Below are 23,328 nucleotides of genomic sequence, written 5' to 3' on the forward strand. Positions count from 1 at the left end.
TGAACACCTTAGCTATCTAATTCAGCTTCTTTCTTGCTGTATTACATACAGATAAGGAGTAAATACATTTACCTGAGCTTTTCATGTGATATTGTGTTACCATATGAGAAGAAAAGGCCTGGTTACCCCTGTCCAGAAACCAAAAAAGAGAACTTTTTAAGAGACTCCCAATTTTGGGATGTGTTTATCCAAAGATACTGATCTGTAATCAAATTCATAGAGTTGTTATATTCTAGTCACAGATGTTTTAAAATGGATTTTAGTGAGCATAGGGACATTATGTAGTGTGCTTATAGTTCTTATGTATTCAACAACATTTATTATGGACCTGGTTCATAGCAGACAGTTGCTAGGTGCTGTGGATCCACAAAGGTTACAGTAATCGCTGTTGAAGAGGGCTGAAATTCTGTCGCTTAGATGTACCCTGTTAGAGCCTCTTACAAATTGATGCTCATGGACTGAGGCCAAGAAAGACTGCCTTGACTTGCTCTGTTTTTAGTACGATAATAATAAATAAAACTATGTTATGTTTGTATAATATTATGGTACTGTGTATTTTAAGCTAAGAATGAATTCTTGGCCGGGCGCGGTGGCTCACGCCTGTAATCCCAGCACTTTGGGAGGCCGAGGCGGGCGGATCACGAGGTCAGGAGATCGAGACCATCCTGGCTAACATGGTGAAACCCCGTCTCTACTAAAAATACAAAAAAAAATTAGCCGGGCGAGGTGGCGGGCGCCTGTAGTCCCAGCTACAAGGGAGGCTGAGGCAGGAGAATGGCGTGAACCCCGGGGGGCGGAGCCTGCAGTGAGCCGAGATTGCGCCACTGCACTCCAGCCTGGGTGAAACAGCGAGACTCCGTCTCAAAAAAAAAAAAAAAAAAAAAAAATGAATTCTTAAAGCAACCAAAAAAAAAAAAACCACTCATGCTATGGTATTATACTTCAACCTGATGACAGGCATCTTGGTTTGCTTATGAAATTTACGCACACTATGATGTGTAAATGCTAGAGGCATTTCTAGGGGATCTCGAAAATACTTCCCACTTCAATCAATAGTTCAGTCTTGTAAAGTAGGATTTCATAGTTTACAGGTGATTTGATAAAGGAGCGGAATGGGTGATCCTGTTATCAGGATATCAGGATTTATGTTTGCTATCTGAAGTTACATCACTTTGGAATGTTATCCCATTTTCTTATGATAAATACACAACTTCTTACTATACGCATTAAATATACATGTAACTATGAAAATGGCAAGTTCTCACAAGACTTGGAGCCAAAAAGAAAGACCTAACTAACACCAGATAGTGGATTTGAAAAGGACAAGCAGCCAGCCAGGCATGGTGGCTCACACCTGTAATCCCAGCACTTTGGGAGGCCGAGACAGCTGGATCACCTGAGGTCGGGAGTTCGAGACCAGCCTGACCAATATGAAGAAACCCCATCTCTACTAAAAGTACAAAGTTAGCCAGGCGTGGTGGCACATATCTGTAATCCCAGCTACTTGGGAGCCTGAGGCAGGAGAATCACCTCTGGTGTGTTCTGTAGTCACTGAAACATATTTTGAGAAATGCAAGGCTGGTATACTGTGTTAGTAACAGAAGAATGGCATTTACCTTTGAGGAGCTTACAGGGAAGGTTGGATAAATGATGCTATAGTTGATGAAATAATGTAATTATATATTACTCTTCTTAAAAAATGGAATCAGCTTGAAGAGCTATTTACAAAGCTGTCAAACTCTGAGGATTAAAAACTGACAAATCATAATTTACCTCATTTTTTTTGGCTTTTCTAAAATTTGGGGTTTTCCATGAAAGACAAGATGTTTTATGACATGAGGAAGGAAATCTTATGGACTGAAATATAAATTCAGTTACTGGGAAATAAAGATATATCCAAATGTAGAATTTCGTATCAACAACGCATGAAATCTGCCTCATGCCCTTTTTAGGAATGAGAGGGATATAAATAGATATGTACGTCCATCTGACTCGATGGGAGTCAAATGGAAAATTATTGGATTATGTTATTTTAGGAACAATTACTTTGAAACAATGTCTACTTTGATCAAAGTAGCCTATTAAAAATGATTCCTTTTCTTTTCTTTTTAGACAATCTTGCTCTGTCGCCCAGGCTGGAGTGCAGTAGCACAATCTCGGCTAACTGCAACCTCTGCCTCCCCACCTCCTGGGTTCAAGCAATTCTCTTGCCTCAGCCTCTTGAGTAGCTGGGATTACAGGCGCATGCCACCACTTCCAGCGAATTTTTTGTATTTCTAGTAGAGACAGGGTTTTGCCACATTGGCCAGGCTGATCTCGAACTCCTGACACAAATGATTCCTTCTAAGTGATCAAGTGAGGGAATTCATTTAAGAAGATTCATACAGCCATATTTTGTTTCCCAGAGACAAGTAGTTATAAAAAGGTTTAGAAAATAGGATAACATATATAAAGCATTTATCTCAATACCTTTCATACAATAAGTATCCAATAAATCTTGGCCATTCATAATAAGGTAAACATAGAATAAGCAGCATGATTAGTTTGATAAAGACAGATAAGCAATAATCATAGTAGCTCATCTGCTGGCTCTAGCACTTCTGTTTCTGCTTAGAGACTTGATTTTTATTTCTAAGGAAAGGCTGAAAAATAATGTGTTATGGCTCAGACATTTTAATGAGACAACTGAATCTCATTTTAGCATTTTACAATAACATCCACTGTGTTTAGTTTCTCTGCTCACCCCCAAGATTTCCATATTTCCTCAGGGTGCTTCCCTGGCTTTCTGAGCTCAGTGACTTGTAGTTCGTTAAGCAACCTGATCTGCTTTTGATCTCTTCTGGCTGTCAGCAGCTTTTTTTGATGTAGTCATGCCGAATGATGACTCTGTTCCAGTGCCTTTCTTGAATAGGAATTGTAGCATTTGCCACATGACTTAAATCAACTCAACATGCACAGAGCATTGAGTAATTAAGTTACTGGAACTGGACGAGAATGTTCTCATGCAAATTCTTCTCTGTATCCTCTTTCTTTCTGTTCTTCCTCCCTGCACTCACACTCTCTCTCTCTTCAATATCTGAGTTGAAAACATGTTTAAAATTCATTAACTATACCTTCAAGTTGAAGCAATGTCCACTTTCCAGAGATTTATAGGAAAAACCAGCCCTCAAACTTGTTTATATTTTATTTTTGGCTTACAACTACTAGTTTGTAGCTATTACATTTAAATTGTTCATTTCTGATATTTCCTTTTTTCCCCTTATGTTTGAGGAGAGGAAACAAATAAGCTTTTTCAAAGATAACATTTTACAGTAGCCTTCCCCACCCATCCAAGGTTTTACTTTTCCTTGGTTTCAGTTACCCACAGTCAACCTTGATTCAAAAATATTAAGTGGAAAATTTCAAAAATAAACAATTCATATGTTTTACGTTGGGCACCGTTCTGAGTGGTATGGTGAAATCTCCTGCCGTCTGCCTTCATCCCTTCCAGCACGTGGATCCTCGCTTAGTTCAGCGTATTCGTGCTGTATATACTGCCCACCTGTTCATCACTTAGGACAGTGGTCCCCAGCTTTTTGGCAATAGGGACCAGTTTCATGGAAGACAGTTTTTCCACGGACAAGCCGGGGGGATGGTTTCAGGATGATTCGAGGGCATTACATTTATTGTGTACTTTACTTCTATTATAATTACATTGTAATATATAATGAAGTAATTATACAACTCACCATAATGTAGAATCAGTGGAAGCCCTAAACTTGTTTTTCTGCAACTAGATGGTCCCATCTGGGGGTGATGGGAGACGGTGACAGATCATCAGACATTAGATTTTCCTAAGGAGCATACAACCTAGATCCCGCACATGCGCAGTTCACAATAGGGTCCTCTGAGAGTCTAATGCTGTGGCTGATCTGACAGGAGGCAGAGCTCAGGCGGTAATGCTTATGATGAGGAGTGGCTATAAATACCGATGAAGCTTTGCTTGCTCGCTGGCCACTCACCTCCTGCTGGGTGGCCCAGCTCCTAACAGGCCGCAGACCAGTACCCGTCTGTGGCCCAGGGATTCAGGACCTCTGACTTAGGAGCCGTCTTGGTTATCAGATCAACAGATCACAAAAAGGGTGAGTATAGTATGATAAGATGTTTTGAGACAGAGAGACCACATTCAAAGAACTTTTACAGTGTATTGTTCTATTTTTTATTATTATTTTTAATCTTTTAGTGTGCCTAGTTTATAAATTAAGCTATAGCATAGGTATGTATGTGTAGGAAAAGCATAGTATATATAGGTTTCAGTACCATCTGCTGCTCCAAGCATCCACTGGGGATCTAGGAAGGTATTCTCCATGGATAAGGGAACACTACTGTTTTATGATTTTTAAAAAAAATTTTATTGAGGTAAAATATACATGTAAAATTTACCATCTTTACCATTTTTAAGTTATATTTTAAAATTAATATCTGTTTAGCATAGGAACTTTAGACAACCTTGAAAAATGTAGAGAAGAAAACATTTGTATTCCTACAGTTCAATAATAAATAATGTTTCTATTTTGTTCTGTTTGTATCTGGTAGGTAGGTGTTTATGCATGTGCATACATACATGAATTATGCAATTGGGATTATGATGCACATAATTTTTGCAATTTTTATCCACTCATTTTCTGGTTCATACTGGGATAATTTAATTTTATTTATTTACATATATATTCTATTAATATTTTCTTTCTGGTCGTCTATTTGATAAATTTTTAAGTATTCTCTTCCTAACACCTCCAATAACATTTAAGAAGACGTATGTAGTATTCCTGTTAATTTACTGGGTAATCCTAAATGTTAACATATTTTGTAAACTATATAATTTTATAACATGCTATAAATTTATATAGTCTATTTATTCTTCTACATAAGATGAATGTTTTAGAACATTCTAACTAACAATTGAACTCCTTCTACTTTCTTTTCAGTTTTTTTCCAGACTTTGGGTACGGTCATTTTTCTTAAAAACATTACTGCTGTTTAATAGTTATTAGGTAATAACATTTATAAATATATTTAAATAATTACTGTGCTATCATTGTTGCATCTTATATTCCTCTCCCGTTCACATTTGGTGTTCTTTCAGTGTGAGTGAGTGGGTGTTAAACTCTTAGTCCAGGCCAGGCGTGGTGGCTCACGCCTGTAATCCCAGCACTTTGGGAGGCTGAGGTAGGTGGATTGCTTGAGGTCAGGAGTTCAAGACCTGCCTGACCAACATGGTGAAACCCCGTCTCTACTAAAAATATAAAAATGAACCGGGCGTGATGGTGGGCACCTGTAATCCCAGCTACTTGGGAGGCTGAGGCAGGAGAACTGCTTGAACCTGGAAGGCGGAGGTTGCAGAGAGTGACGATTGTCCCACTGCACTCCAGCCTGGATGACAGAGCAAGACTCCATCTCAAACTGAAAAAAAATTGTTCCCTTTGTTTTGGAATGATAGTTTCACCAGAAATAGAGTTCTAGACTGACTGACTTCTCATCAGTATTTTGAAGATATTTTTGTTTTCTTCTGGTACCTCTTATTTTCAATAATTTTCATTCTTTTGTAGATCAGCTATCTTATCTCTGATGACTTGTATAATTTTCTCATTGTCCTTACTCATTTTTGGCTTTCCTTGGATATGTATGATATGAATATATTCTTTTAAATTTTTTGTATTGCTCTGTACTTAGAACTTCCTATTAAAATACTGATGGCTTCTTTAATGTGTAGAAAAATTTCTCAGCCACTGTCTGCCCAAGTATTACTTCACTTTTCTCTTTTTTCCGAAACTCCTTTTAGGTGTACATTGGTCTAATCGCTGTTGGTCTAATCCCTCTTAGCCCCTTAATCTAATCCCCATGTCCCCTAACATCTCTTTCATATATTTAAAATCACCTTCCACCTTTTGCTATTATCCTCATGCATTCCTCAACATTATCTTCGAATTCATTCATTCTCTCTTGACTCTGTTAATTCTAATGTTTATGTTATCAATGCAGTAAATCATAATAATTCTTGCTTCCAAGATTTCTAATATGTTTTTATCATATTCATTTTGCCTCTAAAGTAATTTCTTATTCTTGTTTTGGATATTTATCTTCCTTTTATGTCATTGATGTTTTTAAAAATATATTAAAGTTCTGGCTGGGCGCGGTGGCTCACGCTTGTAATCCCAGCACTTTGGGAGGCCGAGGCGAGCAGATCACGGGGTCAGGAGATGGAGACCACGGTGAAACCCCGTCTCTACTAAAAATACAAAAAAAATTAGCCGGGCGTGGTGGCGGGCGCCTGTAGTCCCAGCTACTCGGAGAGGCTGAGGCAGGAGAATGGCGTGAACCCAGGCTGGAGTGCAGTGGTGCAATCTCTGGCGACAGATAAACTCTCTAAAAAAAAAAAAAAAAAATATATATATATATATATATATATATAAAAAAATCCTTTTTTGTTTCACTTGAAAGAATCACTTCACTTCTTCAGTCACTAGTTTCCTATGTGGTGTTAGAATGATGATTTTTATAAAGGTGTCAAGTTCACAATTACATATTGAACTGCTCGTTCTTTTCTTTACCCCCTTCTCACTACTGCACTTGACTAGTCTTTAAAAAAATAAAAAATAAAAAGTCAGGAAATTATGGCCTATGGGCTAAACCTGTCCTCTTTTGTAAATAAAATTCAGCTGGAACATGGCCATGCCCAATCGCATACACATTAGCTATGACTGTGTCTGTGTTACAACTGCAGAGTTGAAGAATTGTGATAGAGACTGTCTATCAGTGAATGCGTCCTTACCTGACTCTCTTCTCCTGACCCCCAAAATCATTCACTGTCTTTTGATTTTTTTTCAACTGCTTTAACTTGGCCTGCCTTTGGTACCCAAGTCACAACCAAAGCTTCTAGCAGCGGCATAGAGCTCCTGCCCTGTGGGCATATCAGGTTTATTATAGATCCAGTCTCCACACTAGTGAATGACTTGGCTGGGGTCTGGGCTGGGAAGCTGTGGCTACTGACTCTTGCTTCCCCAGGCATAGAGTTGCATGTGGGCTACAGCCCTAGGAAGCAGTGAATTGTAGGTGTTTTCATCCTCCTTGCATGAGTTTGGGAGACCAGTTACCACTCTGGGTTTCCAGTAGAGAGACTGGTTCCTTTCCCTCCTGTCTGTTCTCTCCCATCCCCAGTCCTCACATAAGCCAAGATCTTTACCTATTCCTCCACGATCACAGTTCGGTGACTTCTACTTCCGCCCTGTTTATTAACTTTGGCTTCTCTACTATTTCTGGTCCAAGGAGATATTTACATTTTTTAAAAGCAGACTATGTCTGCTTAGTTTCCTCTTTATATGTTACCATTCACTGCTCTGTGTTTTCAACAGAGGGAAAGCTCAGGCGGTAAATTCATTATAAGTTCTGTTTGACTGGACTTCTGTATTCACTTTTATGTCTTACATTTTTCCTCACTGAAAATTATAGCAGAAACATTTTTCCATACTATTTAATGTACTTCAAAAACTGCTTAGGATGGTTTCATAATTCGTCTCATGAATGTGCTGTAATTTAGTGAGTAATTTGATTCTTGTAGGAAATTAGACTCCTCCCAGTTTTCACTACTCTTAAGTATATCATGTTGAGCATTCTTATTTATAGCCCTTTTAAAAGTTGTATCTCTGGTTGTTTCCTTAATATAGATTCAGATTTATAATTACTGGATCAAAGGCAATGAACATTTTTTCAAGTTCTCGATATTACCAAATGTTATAAAAATGCTTTCTAGAGGAAAACTGATGAATTTTAATGGGTGAGTTGTTCTTAAAGTAAAACAGAATAATAAAATTTATGAAATTTAGATTAGTAAAGAATCTTAGAGACATTATGGTCTTATACCTTAATCATTTAACAAATGTTTATTAAATTAACAGAAAATAAAAAGTAGATTCTTTCCTCATAGCTCATAGACTAAAAAGAGGACTGTTGGTGATATGAATAACCACTATGCAGTATACAATTTTTTTTCATTATATAGAAACACAGAATTAGTAGTTATTAGGTATACTTGGAAAATTATATTTAAATTGGACTTCGAAAGATCTGTAAAATTCTCCCAAGAGGAGAAAAAAATAGAATTTCAAGCATGGGAAAGAGCATGAGCAAAGTTACTCATCCTGTGACCATTTGGACTTTGATTATTTACTGGTTCTTGATCCCAGAAGTCTCTCAATTTATATCAGGTATATATCTAACAGATATAAAATATTCATACCTGAGATGGGGCTCATTGCAGTGGAATTCACAACCAGGGTGAAGATTGTGCACATAGGTGGTTTGAAAAAGCCTCCCAGCCAGTAATTCTGATACGTGTTTCAAAGTAGCTTGCTATGACTATTCTGTGTCACTGTTTTACATGCATTAGCTCATTTAATCCCTATGCCATAGATAGAATCATTAATCCTCTCTTTAGTGATTGCGTAACTGCAAGTTAGAAATAGTAAATGCTCTACAAAAGGTCACAGAGTGCAAGCTGAGGCTGGATCTGGGCCTGAGGAAGCTGATCCAGAGCTCACCCTTTTAACCCCAACACAAACACCACTTCCTTTTGGGGTTCACTGTGCAGAACCCTTCAGGAAAGGTTGAGAAGCTGAACATACAAATATAATTGCACTGAAGTATAGTAACAACCGTGATAAAATAGGAGCAGGGAGTAGAGTGGAAAGTGAGCCTGATTCTATCTAATTGGTTAGAACAGGCTTGAGTTAGGTAGTGCCATGAGAATTGAGTCATGAAGTATAAATACTTTACCAGGTGAAAAAATTCATGTAAGAAAATTTGAATAGATGAGCCACCAAGTTCAATGAGATGAAATTAATGCATCTTGGAATTTTGAGCAATCCGACATGATTCAAATACTGGCTGAGTACAGAGAAGTAGAAAACAATAAAGACATAGACGTATGTAATGAGCAGATCAATCCCACGTAGACAGGCAGGAAGATTCTGAGTGGACAAGGGGTGTGTGTTTGTTGGGCGGAGGGGGGCTATTGGGAAGGAAATGAAGGAGGAGAGAGAGAGGCATTTCAGGCAGAGGAAATGTCCCAGTGCCCCAGCATTCCTAGAACACAGTGACCATGAGATGATAGAACATGTTTTCTGATTATAGAAACTCTACAAACTTCTATACTTTATAAGGAATTTTCATTTTACTCTAAATGCAATATCCAGCCATTGAAGATTCTATTCAGGGAAATGGAGTGATATGATTTATGTCTTGAAAGTACTGCTCTGGCAAGAGGAGAATTTGTGAGACCAGTTTGGAAGCAATTGTGATTTTGACAAAGGAGGGAGACAGAGGAGCTGGGAAGAGCTAAACAAATCTTTCTATTTTTAGGGACAGTCAGTGTTCTAGATAGTAACTGTTTAGAATTTTCTGTAATCTATGTAATGTATAAATGCTTCTTAATAAAATTGTGTCATTCCATGGTTTCCTTCAAGTCAATGGTATGTAGGTTACTGTGATGTTTTGCTGTTTGAGATGTTCGCATTTCTTTCCAGAAGCTTTGAAAGAAACATTTTCATTTGTTATTTTTTCCCAAAGTTGATAAGCCTCAAGTGTTTCTCTTTCTCCTCTCTCCTTTCTCCACACTAATATGTACGTGTACTCAATTTAAATCAACAATTTTCAGTATTCTTTGACTTTTTTAAACCATTAATCTCAAAATATACATTACTTTCAGTGGTGATTTTGCCATTGGAAAGGAGAATTAATGAGAAAAAAATTCTTCAAATCATTCAAGTCATTAGTCATTGAATTCTAAGATTTGATGCCATTTATATATATTAGAAAAAAACTACAAAATCGTATTTTCTCCTTTTTACTGATTGCCTGCTGTTCTGACCCAGCTGCCTGGTGAAAACCACAGCTAATTAAAGGTGATTACTTCCCTGTCATTTTGAGTTAAAGTACATTTTATTTTATAAATTATCTGTGATTGTGTTACAGTGTGTACTTTGCAAAAAATGTTTGCTTTTAAAGCAATAGTCAACTTAGTTTAATGCAAAGCCATAAGATTCTGTTTCTTTCAGGGACCTGGTATAAACAAATTATCACATGAAAACATGGTCTACACATATGTGGTACAAGTTTACCAAGAAATTATAGTCATTTACAACAGTTTTCATGAGAATGTTTCATTCTTATAACCGAGTCATTTCTTTTTCCATTTTTAATTGGCAAACTTCTGCTCATTCTTCTAAATGATTCAGCTAAAATGAATATACTTAGCTAAAATAATTCCTCTTCAGCAAAGCTGTCTGATGAACTTACCCTACAGGAGAACCTTGACAAAGATTCACTGATAGCCACATAAACAGTGATTTGCAGAAGTGCCTGACAACATGTTAAATATGAGAGTGTAAATGTCAATAACTTTTCAAATCATACTGCGAATTTCATCTTGGTCAGTATCTCTGGTGACTGGTATTCTTTTCAAAGCTGTTAAAAGTCAGCGAATGTGAAATATTGGCAAAGATGTAGATTGGTGAGAACGCTTTTACACTGATGATGGAAATGAAAATTGATTCGATCCCATAAGAAACCATCTGGCAATATCTTTTTTTGTTGTTTTTGTTTTTGAGACAGTCTTGCTCTGTCACCCAGGCTGGAGTGCAGTGGCCCGATCTCGGCTCACTGCAACCTCTGCCTCCTGGGTTGAAGCAATTCTCTTGTCTTATCCTCCCAGCTAGCTGGGATTACAGGTGCTGATTACAGCATGCACCACCATGACCGGCTAATTTTTGTATTTTTAGTAGAGACAGGGTTTCGCTGTGTTGGCCAGGCTGGACTCGAACTCCTGGCCTCAAGTGATCCACCCACCTCGGCCTACCAAAGTGCTGGGATTACAGACGTGAGCCACCACACCTGGCAATGGCACTATCTTATTAAGTCAAAAATGTCTATACTCTGACCTAGCACTTGGCCCCTAGATATATACTCCAGTGCACAGGTGACCAGGTGAAATACAAAATGGCATTGATATTGATAGCAGCAGCACCAAAACCCTCAGATATTTTTCAACAAAATAATAGCTGAGTGAATTATGGTATCTTCTTTCAAAGGACATCCGTTGAACTGTGAAACTGATTGAACTGTATTTACCTGCATTAAAAATGGATAAATCTTATTAACACAAGCTTGAGAAAAAGCAAGTTGTAGGAAAAATATGAACAGTATGATTTCAGTTTTTAAAGTTCAAGTATATAGACAAGTACAGTACTCTCCCCTTATCTGTGGGGAATAAGACGCCCAGTGAATGGCTCAAGCCACGGATAGTACCAAACTCTATATGTACTATGTTTTTCTTATACATACATACCTATGATAAAACTTAATTTATAAATTAGGTTCAGTAAGAGATTAATAACAACTAATAATAAAAATAATTATAACAATATACTGTAATAAAAGTTATACAAATGTTGTATACAAATGTTATTTGTATACAAAAGGTATAGAAATGTGGTCTCTCTCTCTTTCTCCCTCTTAAAATGTGGTAATATTTTCTGACTGTGCTTAACCATTGGTAACTGGAACCACAGGAAGCGAACCTATGGATAAGGGAGGGCAACTTCACTTGTTTAGGGATAGTCGGGGGATGAGAAACACAAAGTTAAAGGTTGTAGTTACCTCTGGGCCTGAGAGAGGGACAGAGAGGAACACACGGAATTTTTCCAAAGCTTTGGCTATGTTCTGCTTCTTAAACTGGAAATGTAGTAGGTGAATATTCATTTCGTCTTTACATGTAACGTACATGTTATGTATGCTCCATAGTACTTCTTTAATAATCGTATTTAAGAGGAAAGAAAAATAGGCAGCCACTCAGGAATATGTTTGAATTTGAATTGAAATTTAGTCATCTGGGCCCCACAAATTTAAAATATGTGATTGCTCAGCCTTTCCTATACTTTATGAAGAAATTATATAACAGCATATTCAAAAATAAGCATCATTAAAGAACATAAGAAATTTAAAGAACAAACTATGTTTAAGACTATATATTTGCATATGATGGTGCTAATAATATAAAACTTATTTGGGAAAAACAATCTGAGAAACTGACATATTTTATGGTCAACAATTCAAATAGATATTATTTATAAGCAATTAATAAATTAGAAATAACTTCCAGTGTCACAAAGCTGTTGAGTACTTAGAGAAACATAACCCATTAATTTTGGTTACCGCTTCTACTATTTCTGTGTGAAGTTGGGGAAACAAAAACCACATTTACTATTTTAATAGAAGTAATTTAACATAGAGAATGAAGTTAAATGCATGTTGAAGGATGTTAAATGCAGAAAGAGGTTGCTGAGGAAAATATGGAAAGTGTATACCATCCGTAGGGCCAGGGGAATAAAGTGAAAATGTTGGAGTTAGCAAAAGAATCTAGAACTTTGGATAGAGAGCTCTCTCGGGCTTGGGCCTGGACCTCTAAGGAGAGTTACTGCTGCTGCAAATGGGACCTGAGGGGCTTGGAGGGGTACCCTGAAGAGCTGGGATTGGGGCGATCAAAGATGGCAGCCTCCATAGCTGGGATTGGGGTGCTTGGAGAAGGGGTTCTTCCTGGCTGCATTGGTGCTTTTGAGGGGTGCGATGATACCAGATTTGAGGGTGTGGAAACAAGGTAGGAACTAGAAACACCTGCTGATTTGTGGAGGTGAGAGGTGTCTGGAGGCAATGCTCGTGAGAAGAACAAATCCCTTCAACCATCTTCCTCCTCTTCCTCCCACCTCCAGCCTCTTTCTTCTCCCTTCATTGATGAAACCCGTGGGAAGCCAGAGGGCAAAGGAGAAAGGTAGTTTGCTGAGCCGCCAGCACCAGTGTCCCAGGCCCTAGTACAAAAAAGTAGTTTTAGAGCTAAGAGACAATAACTTAATAACTGAAATGCTGTTTATATATTTTATTCTTTAATATTACATTATTTATATTATTCTAAGGTGGTCCCATGCATCTCTCTTATAGCTCTTCAAGTTAAGAATACATGGAAGAGATTTATAACTCTGAAGATATTTAAGCCATACTGTACTCTTCTCTCAATGAACATTTCTTAATGTTGTCTTCTCACTTTAGTTCTTCCATGGTTGCATTCTAGATAACCTCAAAGACGATTATGTCCATTTCCAAAATTTGAGTAGAAAAAGTAAGAACAGAAGTAATATGGAAGATTCTGACCAATGTCCAGTAAGGTAGAAAGATGTTTTGCTTACTTGAGTCGCACGTTTCAGTTAATAAATCTGTGTTGTACCAGAGGATAAGAAAACGGTCAGTACATGGAGTGATCAGTGGACAAAATTCATTTCTACATGAAGATCAGTTTAAAGATGGGAGCTGAAACAATAGAAGGGCTAACCAGAAAAGTAGTAAGCCCCTGGTAACTAGAAATATTCATATGCAGACCAGAAGACTAAGGACATTAAATAACTGTGTGTTATTTAATTTTCATGACTTCATCTATTACACATGATATGAAACTTTGGTGTCAGTCAATATGTTCAAGGTTCAAGGTAAACGAATCAACACTAGTGACCCCTCCTAAAGCTATCAAATAATGCTATTTATATAGCTATCACAATTAAATAATGGAGAATTCATTTAATTTCATTTTGGACTATCCCTTACTGATACAGTGCTCTCATTTAAATTATCTAAATGACCACTGTGGCCTTGTTTATAACGATGGATACATGTTAAGCTTTTATGTTTCCCAAGGCCAAATGTGTGAAGGAAGTCATTGTCAACAGCATACATTCACCATTTGTCACATTTTTATTCCTTGACCACCAGTAACTAGTTTGGAGAATTTGCTCATATCAGACCAAGATTTATACCTTAACTGATGATGAAGGGATGACTTCTTCCTCTTTGTGAACACATAGATACATTGAAGAGCACAGCAAGCAGTGTCAGTGGGACCCAGAAGGATAGTCTAGTCCAGCCAGTGTCATCCAGAGTATCAACATATGGTATGTCATCATTAATTATGAGGTGTGTCTCAAGTCTAACATAGGTCATAAGTAATTAGTTACTGCCAATAAAGAATGTGTTTGAAATAACCTGTAACACATTCTGTGTTGTTCTTATAGAAATGCCATTCTCACTCACAACCTGAAGCTTTGCCTTCAGTTCTTCTTGAGATGCCTAGATAAGTGCTCAGTTTCCTAACCATTTCGTATTAATGGTAGCCGTGATGGTGTATGATACTACACCTTAGTGTAGTAGCAGTAATTGCAGCAAACACTTATATTCCTCTTACTACATGTGAAGCACTGTTCAGTGTGCTTATGTATTTACCTATATAAAATCAGTTGATCTTCACAATTCTGTTAATTAGATACTATTATTGTCCCCATATTACAGATGAAGAAACTGAGACACAGAGAGGCTATATACTTGGCCAAAGTATGAAACTAGTAAGGGGAAGAGCCAGGATGCACACCCAGCCTCCAGGGCCTGTGTTCTTGGTTTCTAGGGTATATTACTTTTCTGTGTGCTTTTGCTGCTAGCAGTAACAGTGGTAACAACGATAATAATGGTCAAAACTTCCATAGCCCTTTCTCACCTCCAGGCACCATTCTAGGTGTTTTACCTATGTCAACTTATTTATCCCTCACGGCAACTTGAGGGGCAACTTCCATTATTTGTGTGTTACAGGACAGCTAGTATATTTTGTCTGTCTTTAACCCAGGCAGTGGACCTGTCCATGGAAGTGCATCATGTCTGAAAACATAACCAGTTGTGTGTAGAGGGTGACAAGCTGAGAATTATCTTGTAGGAATGATTATGTAAACAGCAAAACTATAAAATTTATTAATATATCCTTTTATTCATTTCCATTTAAAACAATGTTCACCTTGAAAATCTCTTCTGTTGAAGATTACTCTTGTGAAACACCTGTTGAAGAGTATACTTATAAAACCATTCGGTTCTCTCTAGCTTTCAGTATAAACTAGTATACTCAGAACAAATAGAATTTATGACAGTGCTAAGGTATTGTGGGATTTGTATGTGTGTGTTATCTCTGTCCTCTTTCATATATTTATGTGATAAGGAGATTAATCTACATCTATTTATTGTTAGTCATCAGATTCTTCTGAAATCCATCTTTTGGAGAGAATAGTTCATTTAAATAATTTTTTTTTGTAGTATGCAGTTGGATCTAATGATCCACCATTGGTAAGACTAAAACATTTTGAGAATTTTCCAGAAGCTGTGGAAGATTTTTATTCATTTATTCATCATTTTTTCCCATGCCCCCCTTTACTGGCAGCTGTTCTGGGATCCTGCTGCTAAGTAGTTCAGATGGTAACAGATCTCTGGTCAACTTCTGAGTTCATTGATTTATTATTTCTCATTCCTTCCTCACTTTATTACAGTTGGTCTTTTGTCCCTAGCATTACTAAAACTGTTATCACTATTTGCCAAATTGAATGGATGTTTTGTTTCAACCCCTATCTTGTTTGATGTTGTTGCATTTGACTCACTTGTCATAGCTCACTATTCTGTTAGCTTCCTTAGCCCCCCTCACTCCTGATAACCTCACAATTCCTTCTGAATCCTCTCTCTTCATGGCCTTCTCTTCCTCTGCTGCTTCATAAAAGTTGGTATTCTTCAGCTGTTCAACATTGGCCTACTCGTCTTCTCACTGTGTACATGCATCCCTCAAGTGGTTTTATCCAGATTCAGAGTTTCTGTTATCTGAGCTGCAAATTCATACATGTAACTACCTGGAAACTACAGCTGGATGTTCCATTGACATCTGAAACCTAGTGAGTTCAAAACCAAATGCATTTTCTTTCTTCTGAAACCTACTCTTCTTCCTCCATCTCCATCTCAAAGCCACCCGGACTATACATCCATTCGGAATCCTCTGTTCTCCTCCCGACAGCACTCATCAACGCACGTTAGAATCTCCATGTGACCTTTCTGTGAGCCTTGTCGTGGAGATTACTTTTCTTTTTTACTTTATATTTTAGGATTTTCTTCAACTTTTATTTTAGAATCGAGGTGCATGTGCTGTTTTGTTACAAAGATGCTAAGGTTTGGGGTATGAATGATCCCCTCACTCAGGTAGTGAGCATAGTACCCAATAGGTAGTTTTTCAGCTCTTTTCCCCCTCTGTCTCTCCCCACTCTAATAGACCCCAGCATTGATTGTTCTCATCTTTATGTCCGTGTATACCCAATGTTTAGCTCCCACTTATAAGTGAGAACATGTGGTATTTGGTTTTCTGTTTCTGCTTTAGTTCATTTAGGATAATAGCCTCTAGCTGCATCCATGTTGTTGCAAAGGACATGATTTTGTTCTGTTTCATGGCTGCATAGTATTCCATGGTGTGTATGTACCATATTTTCTTTATTCATTCCACTGTTGATGGGCTGGCACCCAGGTTGTGTCCATGTTTTTGCTATTGTGACTAGCACAACAATGGACATACAAATGCATGTGTTCTTTTGGTGGAACAATTTCTTTTCCTTTGGGCATATGTACTCAGTAATTGGATTGCTGGATCGAATGCTAATTCAACTCTTAGTTGTTTAAGAAATCTTCAAGCTACTCTCCACAGTGGCTGGACTAATTTACATCCTCATCAACAATGTATAAGCGTTCCATTTCCTCTACAGCCTTGCCAGTATATCTTGTTTTTTTTTTATACTATTTTTGGAGATAGTCACTCCATCTCAAAGCCACCCGGACTATACATCCATTCGGTTGGGATTTTCTTCAACTTTTATTTTAGAATCGGGGTGCATGTGCTGGGTCACTCCGTCACCCAGGCTAGAGTGCAATGGCGCGATCTTGGCTCACTGCAACCTCTGCCTCCCGGGTTCAAGTGATTCTCGTGATTCAGCCTCGCAAATAGCTGGGATTACAGGCACCCACCACCATGCCCAGCTAATATTTTGTATTTTTAGTAAATACAGGGTTTCGCCATGTTGACCAGGTTGGTCTCGAACTCCTGACCTCAGGTGATCCGCCCACCTTGGCCTCCCAAAGTGCTGGGATTACAGGCATGAGCCACCGCGCCCAGCCTATTTTTTTTTGACTTTTTAAGAAAAGCCATTCTGACTGGCGTGAGATGGAAAGAGATCACTTTTCAAAATGACTTAGGTTGGAGCCCTGTTAGGTACATTCTGAAAAGAGTCCCCAGTTGATTCTGAAGTTTACATCTTCATGAAGGAGCACTAACCTTCCGTTCAATTACCAAGCTCTGCAAATTTTACCCCCTAAATATTTCTTGTGTCTGTATCTTCCCTTCTGTCTGAATTTAACTCTCGCTTTTGTCAATACATGTACAGTGCTTGTGAAAGGTAGTGAGGCCAGACATCAATGTTTTTACTGTTTCTATGTTTTTTGTTTGTTTTGTTTTGCTTGTTTGCCTCACTACATGGAGTGACTGGGTTTTCTCAAATTATTTTCCCAGTGTCCAGTCACTAGCTCTGTGAATATTGAGAGGCAGAGTTGGTGCACAGGGCAATGACTGATTTGATGGTGCAGACTTAACAAGTAAGGTTTGAGTCTAAAACCAAAAGTCGAGCCTGTGGTACCTACCGCGCAACATAGGTCCTGACTGTGCCATATGTTGCATGCCCCTGGTGGGCTGATTTTATAGTTTTCGTTCTGGGAGTCATTTTTGGAGACCAAGTGTAGAGCCCAATCTCTCTGCACTTACACCTACTTTGCAAGCATCTCGCTGCCTACATTGATCTGCTTTAAGTGGCTACAATGGTGTCTGTTTCCTAAAACTGAACCCAGAATAATGTACAAGCCAGGCTTCCATGGGAAACAGTTGGATTTTAGAAGAAAGCTTTCTGATCTGATTACAGTTATTTCTTTTCCTTTGTATCTGTTATGTGACTTCCTTCCTACTTGCTGAGGCAGGTTTGTAGATGCCAATGAAACTTTCTGGAAGCTCACAGAAAAGCAGCAACTCTAAGTTGTGATTAACATTGATTGAACTTGGAGACTTGTATAAATTATTCCAATTCCCTACTCAAAAAAAAAAAATAGCCAGACTCTTCATGATCATGGTTCATTCCAGGGAGTGGCATGTCATGTTCTTGCTTTAATCTGACAGTGATAAACTGGTGTTTGCCCCACAACGTGCCACTCTGTGGATGGCATGGATGTATTGGAACCCATTGTCTGGTGGGAATGTCTGACATTTTTCTTTCTTTCCTCTGGCTGGGTTATTCTTTGTATTTGGAAACCTAATGCATGCTTTCTGATACTAGCCCCTCAACATGATATAAAATCTTTTTGGCTCAGAGAGGTCTTTAAATTAAACAAAAGTTGAGATGATTGGAATTACTCGGTTATGCCAACAGTCTCCTAACAAATGTTTTTTAATATTTGGATTTGACTGTAATGCAAGTTTTCCAGGAACTCTATCTTTGTTCTGTTTTTAATAATGTTTCTAAATGACCCTTCAAATTTGTGAGATTGTAGCGTTCGGTTTTTTTTTTTTTTTTATTTACATAGTCACATACCAATTTTGAGGATGATAAGTAATAGCCAAGATGATATGTTGTGCAACTTGATGTGCTACAGTTAAGAGAAGAATGGTGTCCAGTCTTCTAAATATATTCCTTGTATATGATCACATTGAGCATATTTATATGTAGCATTGTGTATGTACAAAATATATGAGAGTTATGAATGTAGAAACTCTACAACATGACATTCTATTTTTACATTTATCCAACAGGCTCTTCCTTCTTAATGTAGTGAATAAGTAAAGCAACAATTACCAAGAAATAGCTGTACAGGTTTTATATCACACTGAGCTTTGGAAATTTGGATGTGAGTTTTGGTGGTTTACATCAGTGACCGCTGGAGACTTAATATCCTTATTAAGGAAAGCCTTGGCCTTGATTATGGGCATCCTTGAAAGCACTTTCTTTCATACAGGGTCTTAGTACTTCCTCCAGATTTCAGACACTTGACACACAGAGGTGAACAGGATAGCCTTTGGCTTCAAGGAATGCAAATTAATAATCAGAAACAAAGATACACCAACAAATACATTCAATGAGATAATATAATTAACAGCTTTTTTATTTTTAAGAGAGTTTTCTAACAGCCAGCTTAGCACTTTAAGTTCAACTTCCAGTTGAGGCTGAGATAATTTAAGTAGCTAGTCCAAGATTACAGAGCTAATAGAAGAACTGGACTTGGATCCAGGTCTGTTTAACCAGTGCTTGATTCTATCCTATATCATTCGTACATGTTCTGTAGAAAAGGGAGATGCAAAGTTGAGGGGAGATTGACCCTCTTGTCTTGAGGTGACAGTTGAACCAGACTCTGGGAATGGATAAGTAGAAGTTCAAAACTGGTCATTAAGTGGTGAGAGTATGTCTGGTGGGTGAATAGCATGGGGAAGGGTTGGAGAAATAAGCATAAGCAAGACATTTTGCAGATAAACAAGAATCTCACTATGACAGGAAGATACAATGAATTTATTTATTCATTCCACAAAGAACTGTTGAATGCATATTGCCTGTGGGAGATTATTCTAAGTACTGGTAATACAGCAAAGTGAGTAAATGGAGACTGTCTCGTAGGAGATGAGAGTAGAGAAGAAATCTGTCCTCAAAACAAGCAGACTTGTTCTGTGACTCATTAAATACCTGAACTATCAATGGTGGACTTCTAAAAACATCTTTTTACTTTGTAATGGCACAAGTATTTGTGTGACTATATCCAGAATATTTTAAAGCAATCTCTAGACATATCATTCCACAGGGGGTGCACTGTAGATAGATACTTACTCAGTATACAATTGGGAATCCTAATATTTTGAGCTGCTTAGTAAGGAAAAAGCTGCCCAGAAGCAAGAAGAATGCACATCACTGGAAACACCCAGACACTGGACAGGTATGTTTCATGACCTTCTAGAAGGAGGACTATAGATGAGATGAGGCTGCCAGTAAATGACTTTACAGTTTTTCTAGAGCTGAAATTCTACATGTTTCCCAATGTGCACAGGAAATTCTATAAGTTAAGGGGAAAAGATAGAACAAATAGAAAAAATAGTTTTTGCATGCATTGATGTTACAAATATAGTTCATATGAATGGGTCAAAGACATCGATAAAATTAAGTGAAAATTAATTTAAAATAAGAAGGAAAATTATTATAGCATGCATTTTCTTATCTATTGAATGTTCTATTGTTTCAACATTAGAGTAAAAATGAAGACCCAGAGGATGGTTGCCACCATGTAGAAGACTTTGTCACAGCCAGTCTGTGATCTTTCTCTACTTCCCCAGCTAATGAAGTCCTCCTTTAAGTCACCAGACCCAGTAGATGATTCTGGAAGTTTCTAGTGTTAGCATGTTCATACAGGATCCTAGACCCCAAGACACTGTATGATGTCATGGGTGTGTATGATGTCATGGATGTGTATGATGTCATGGATGTGTATGATGTCATGAAGAAAAGGACAGTTATTACTTCTACTTTTTAACTTAAAAATGGAAAATGAAATAATTGTGACCAGTAATGAAAATATTAGCCTTCCTTGCCTCTGGCTTTTAGGTTTTGCAAATCAGTCAAGGTGAGAGATTAGATTTTTTTTTCCATGCTAGCCTACGTTATTAAACATGAGGCTAATAGGATTTTACTTTCCTCATTGGGATTGAAAAATCATTACCTGAAGCTGTAATGTAATAGAAGACAAGCTCCCTGAGGACAGGGGTTTTGTCAGTTCTGTTCATGGCAGTAATCAGCACCTAGAGCAGTCCCTTGAATCAGTAGATAGTTGATTGATATCTGTGTCACGTGTACATTAGAAACTGCTCAGAGGCCAGTAGTAATCTCAGCACTTTGGGAGGCTAAAGCAGGTGGATCACCTGAGGTCAGGAGTTCAAGAACACCCTGGCCAATGTGATGTAACCCTCTCTCTACTAAAAATACAAAAATTAACAGGGTGTGGTGACGGAGGCCTATAATCCCAGCTACTCGGGAGGCCAAGGCACAAGAATCGCTTGAACTGGGAGATGGAGGTTGCAGTGAGCCAAGATCATGCCACTGCACTCCAGCCTGGGCAACAGAGCAAGACTTTGTCTCAAAAAAAAAATAAAAAAAACAAACAAACTACTCAGAGACTTTTGGGAACACTGTCACCTGACGTTGCTAGAAATAACCTGTTGAAATGATAAGGGCTGTTAAATCTCGGCCTCATTTCCTTTAAGTGATGTAACTTGTCTTCCATATATTCAGAATCCTTACACAGTTTTAGGAAACTCTCAAATTTATGACATGCTTTAAGTATGTCCTTAATATGTATCTGGAAACATTGTTAAAGAGCAGAATTTCCAGCTATGTGAGGCTGTCGTAAATGATACAGCCCACAGGAAGTTGACTACTACGGATATCTTGTCATCTGACCCATCCCTTTCTACATTTCTGATAAGCAGTCAGCTACTTTCTGAATAATCCCAGTGACAAAGGGTTCACCCCCTCAGAAGGCAGGTTACATCACTGTAGGAGTTCCGTAAATACTAGCCATCCCTGTTACATAGAACTAACATCTCTCTCTAACTTCTACTCATTCAACTTCCTCCTTCCTTGAGATCAACACAGAGAATGTCAACACCCAGTCATCCATGAGACCACACTTCAGCTCTTTGAAAACAGCTACTGTATTTTATCTTACACTTCCTTAGGCTGAGCTCCACTTGGTCTTATAAAAACAATAGCAGCAATAGCTACTGTTTTTTGTGCATGTACTTAGCACAAAGTCAGTTTCAGGTGTTTTACACTCATTATGGCTAATCATCACACTAATGTTAGAGACTGTATTAAACTCACTACCATATAATGCAACTAAGATCTAAAAAGGTTAGGTAATTAGTCCCAAATCGTAAGGCACATTCAGTGGATGGGTGACCTGGAATTTAAACCCTGTCTGCTAGATTCCAACATCTAGAATGTTATTTTCACTTAAGTAACTATTTATACAGCAACTAACCCATCCAACGGCAATTTATTGCCTAAATCAGGCACAAATGGAAATAAGATAGATTTCCTTTCAAGTAGCTCAGTCTAGTGGGGCAGAAGACACACAGTTACAAAGAACTTTAATATAGTGTGGTAGTTGATACTGAATCCCACCTCCTCAACTTGTGAACTATAGAAATGTGGGCAATCTCTTTGTAGTTCATTTTTCTCTGACGTAAAGTAAGCATATTAATCATCTACTTCAAAGGGTTTTATGAGGATTGAATGGGACAGTACAGGTAACATGCTTAATATACTCCCTGGCACATAAAAAGTACTCAGTAAATGACAGCCTTAACTCTGTATGCACAAGATGCCCTGGAATCACCAAAGAAGGACGCCTCACCCTGCTTGGAGACAAGTGGCAGGAAATGGAGAAAAGCAGGCCCTGTGGGGAGGTCAGGGAATGCTGTTCAGGGGCAGTTACATCTGGAGATTAACATTTGCATTGAGTCTGAGGAAGATATCAGGACTAGAGGGAGATGGATGGTTTAAAAGTTGGCAAGGCCTATATTGTAGCGAGTGCTACAAGTCATGGTGTAGGCTTTGCAATTCTTCCTGTATTCAGGATGTAGCTGAGAGGGCAGAGGTCACTGAACAGTTTTAGGTTAAGCAGTTGGGTTCTTCTGGATGGCTTTTTAAGGCTGTGAGGAGGAGCATGGATCTGCGGAAGATTGGAGATGAGAAGCCAAGGGTAAGAGGTTTTCACAGTAGCCTCAGTAGGAAAAATGAAGGCATTTGTACCAGCATAGAACAGGAATGGAGAGGATGGGGCCAACTGAAGAATGGAGGCAAAAACAACAGGATGTTGGAATAAAGAGAGGGGGTTGAGAATAAGTCTCCTGTTTTGGCTTAAGTTATGTAGGTCAGGTGGTGGCACCACTAATGAAGGGAGAATAAGGGAGGTGTCAGGTTTAGAGAAGTCTGTGAGGAATTCTGTACTGGTGGAGGTTTCATATGTTGAGTCTGGAGCTGTGAAATACATGGGCTGTGGATACAGGTTAGAAATGCTCCAGCATCCAACCTGCAAGAGGTTACCTGGGCACAGGTGAGGGATGAGAAGCAGACAGGCAGAGAGAACCCTGGATCTGCCTACACTGATCTTAGATTTTACTAAGCCCAAAGTCATCCCATTTGCTGGGAAGGATGTGCACTAATAATACAGCCTTCCTAGATTCCCATGCTTAGATAAACTAATGACCTGGAGGGGAAAAAAGAGGAAACTGTAGCTTTATAAAGGAAAGAAAATATATTAGAAATGCAA

At 38.3% G+C, this 23,328-nt stretch overlaps 1 protein-coding gene across 1 annotated transcript in view; it reads left to right on the forward strand.

Annotated features, from left to right (window-relative positions):
* The window catches only part of FMN2 (formin 2), a 389,644-nt gene that overhangs the window by 255,216 nt on the left and 111,100 nt on the right, over positions 1 to 23,328 (forward strand). The window lies entirely within an intron of this gene.

This window comes from Hylobates moloch, unplaced genomic scaffold (genome assembly GCF_009828535.3).
Source record: "Hylobates moloch isolate HMO894 unplaced genomic scaffold, HMol_V3 SCAFFOLD_18, whole genome shotgun sequence".
In the NCBI taxonomy this organism is placed as follows: domain Eukaryota; kingdom Metazoa; phylum Chordata; class Mammalia; order Primates; family Hylobatidae; genus Hylobates; species Hylobates moloch.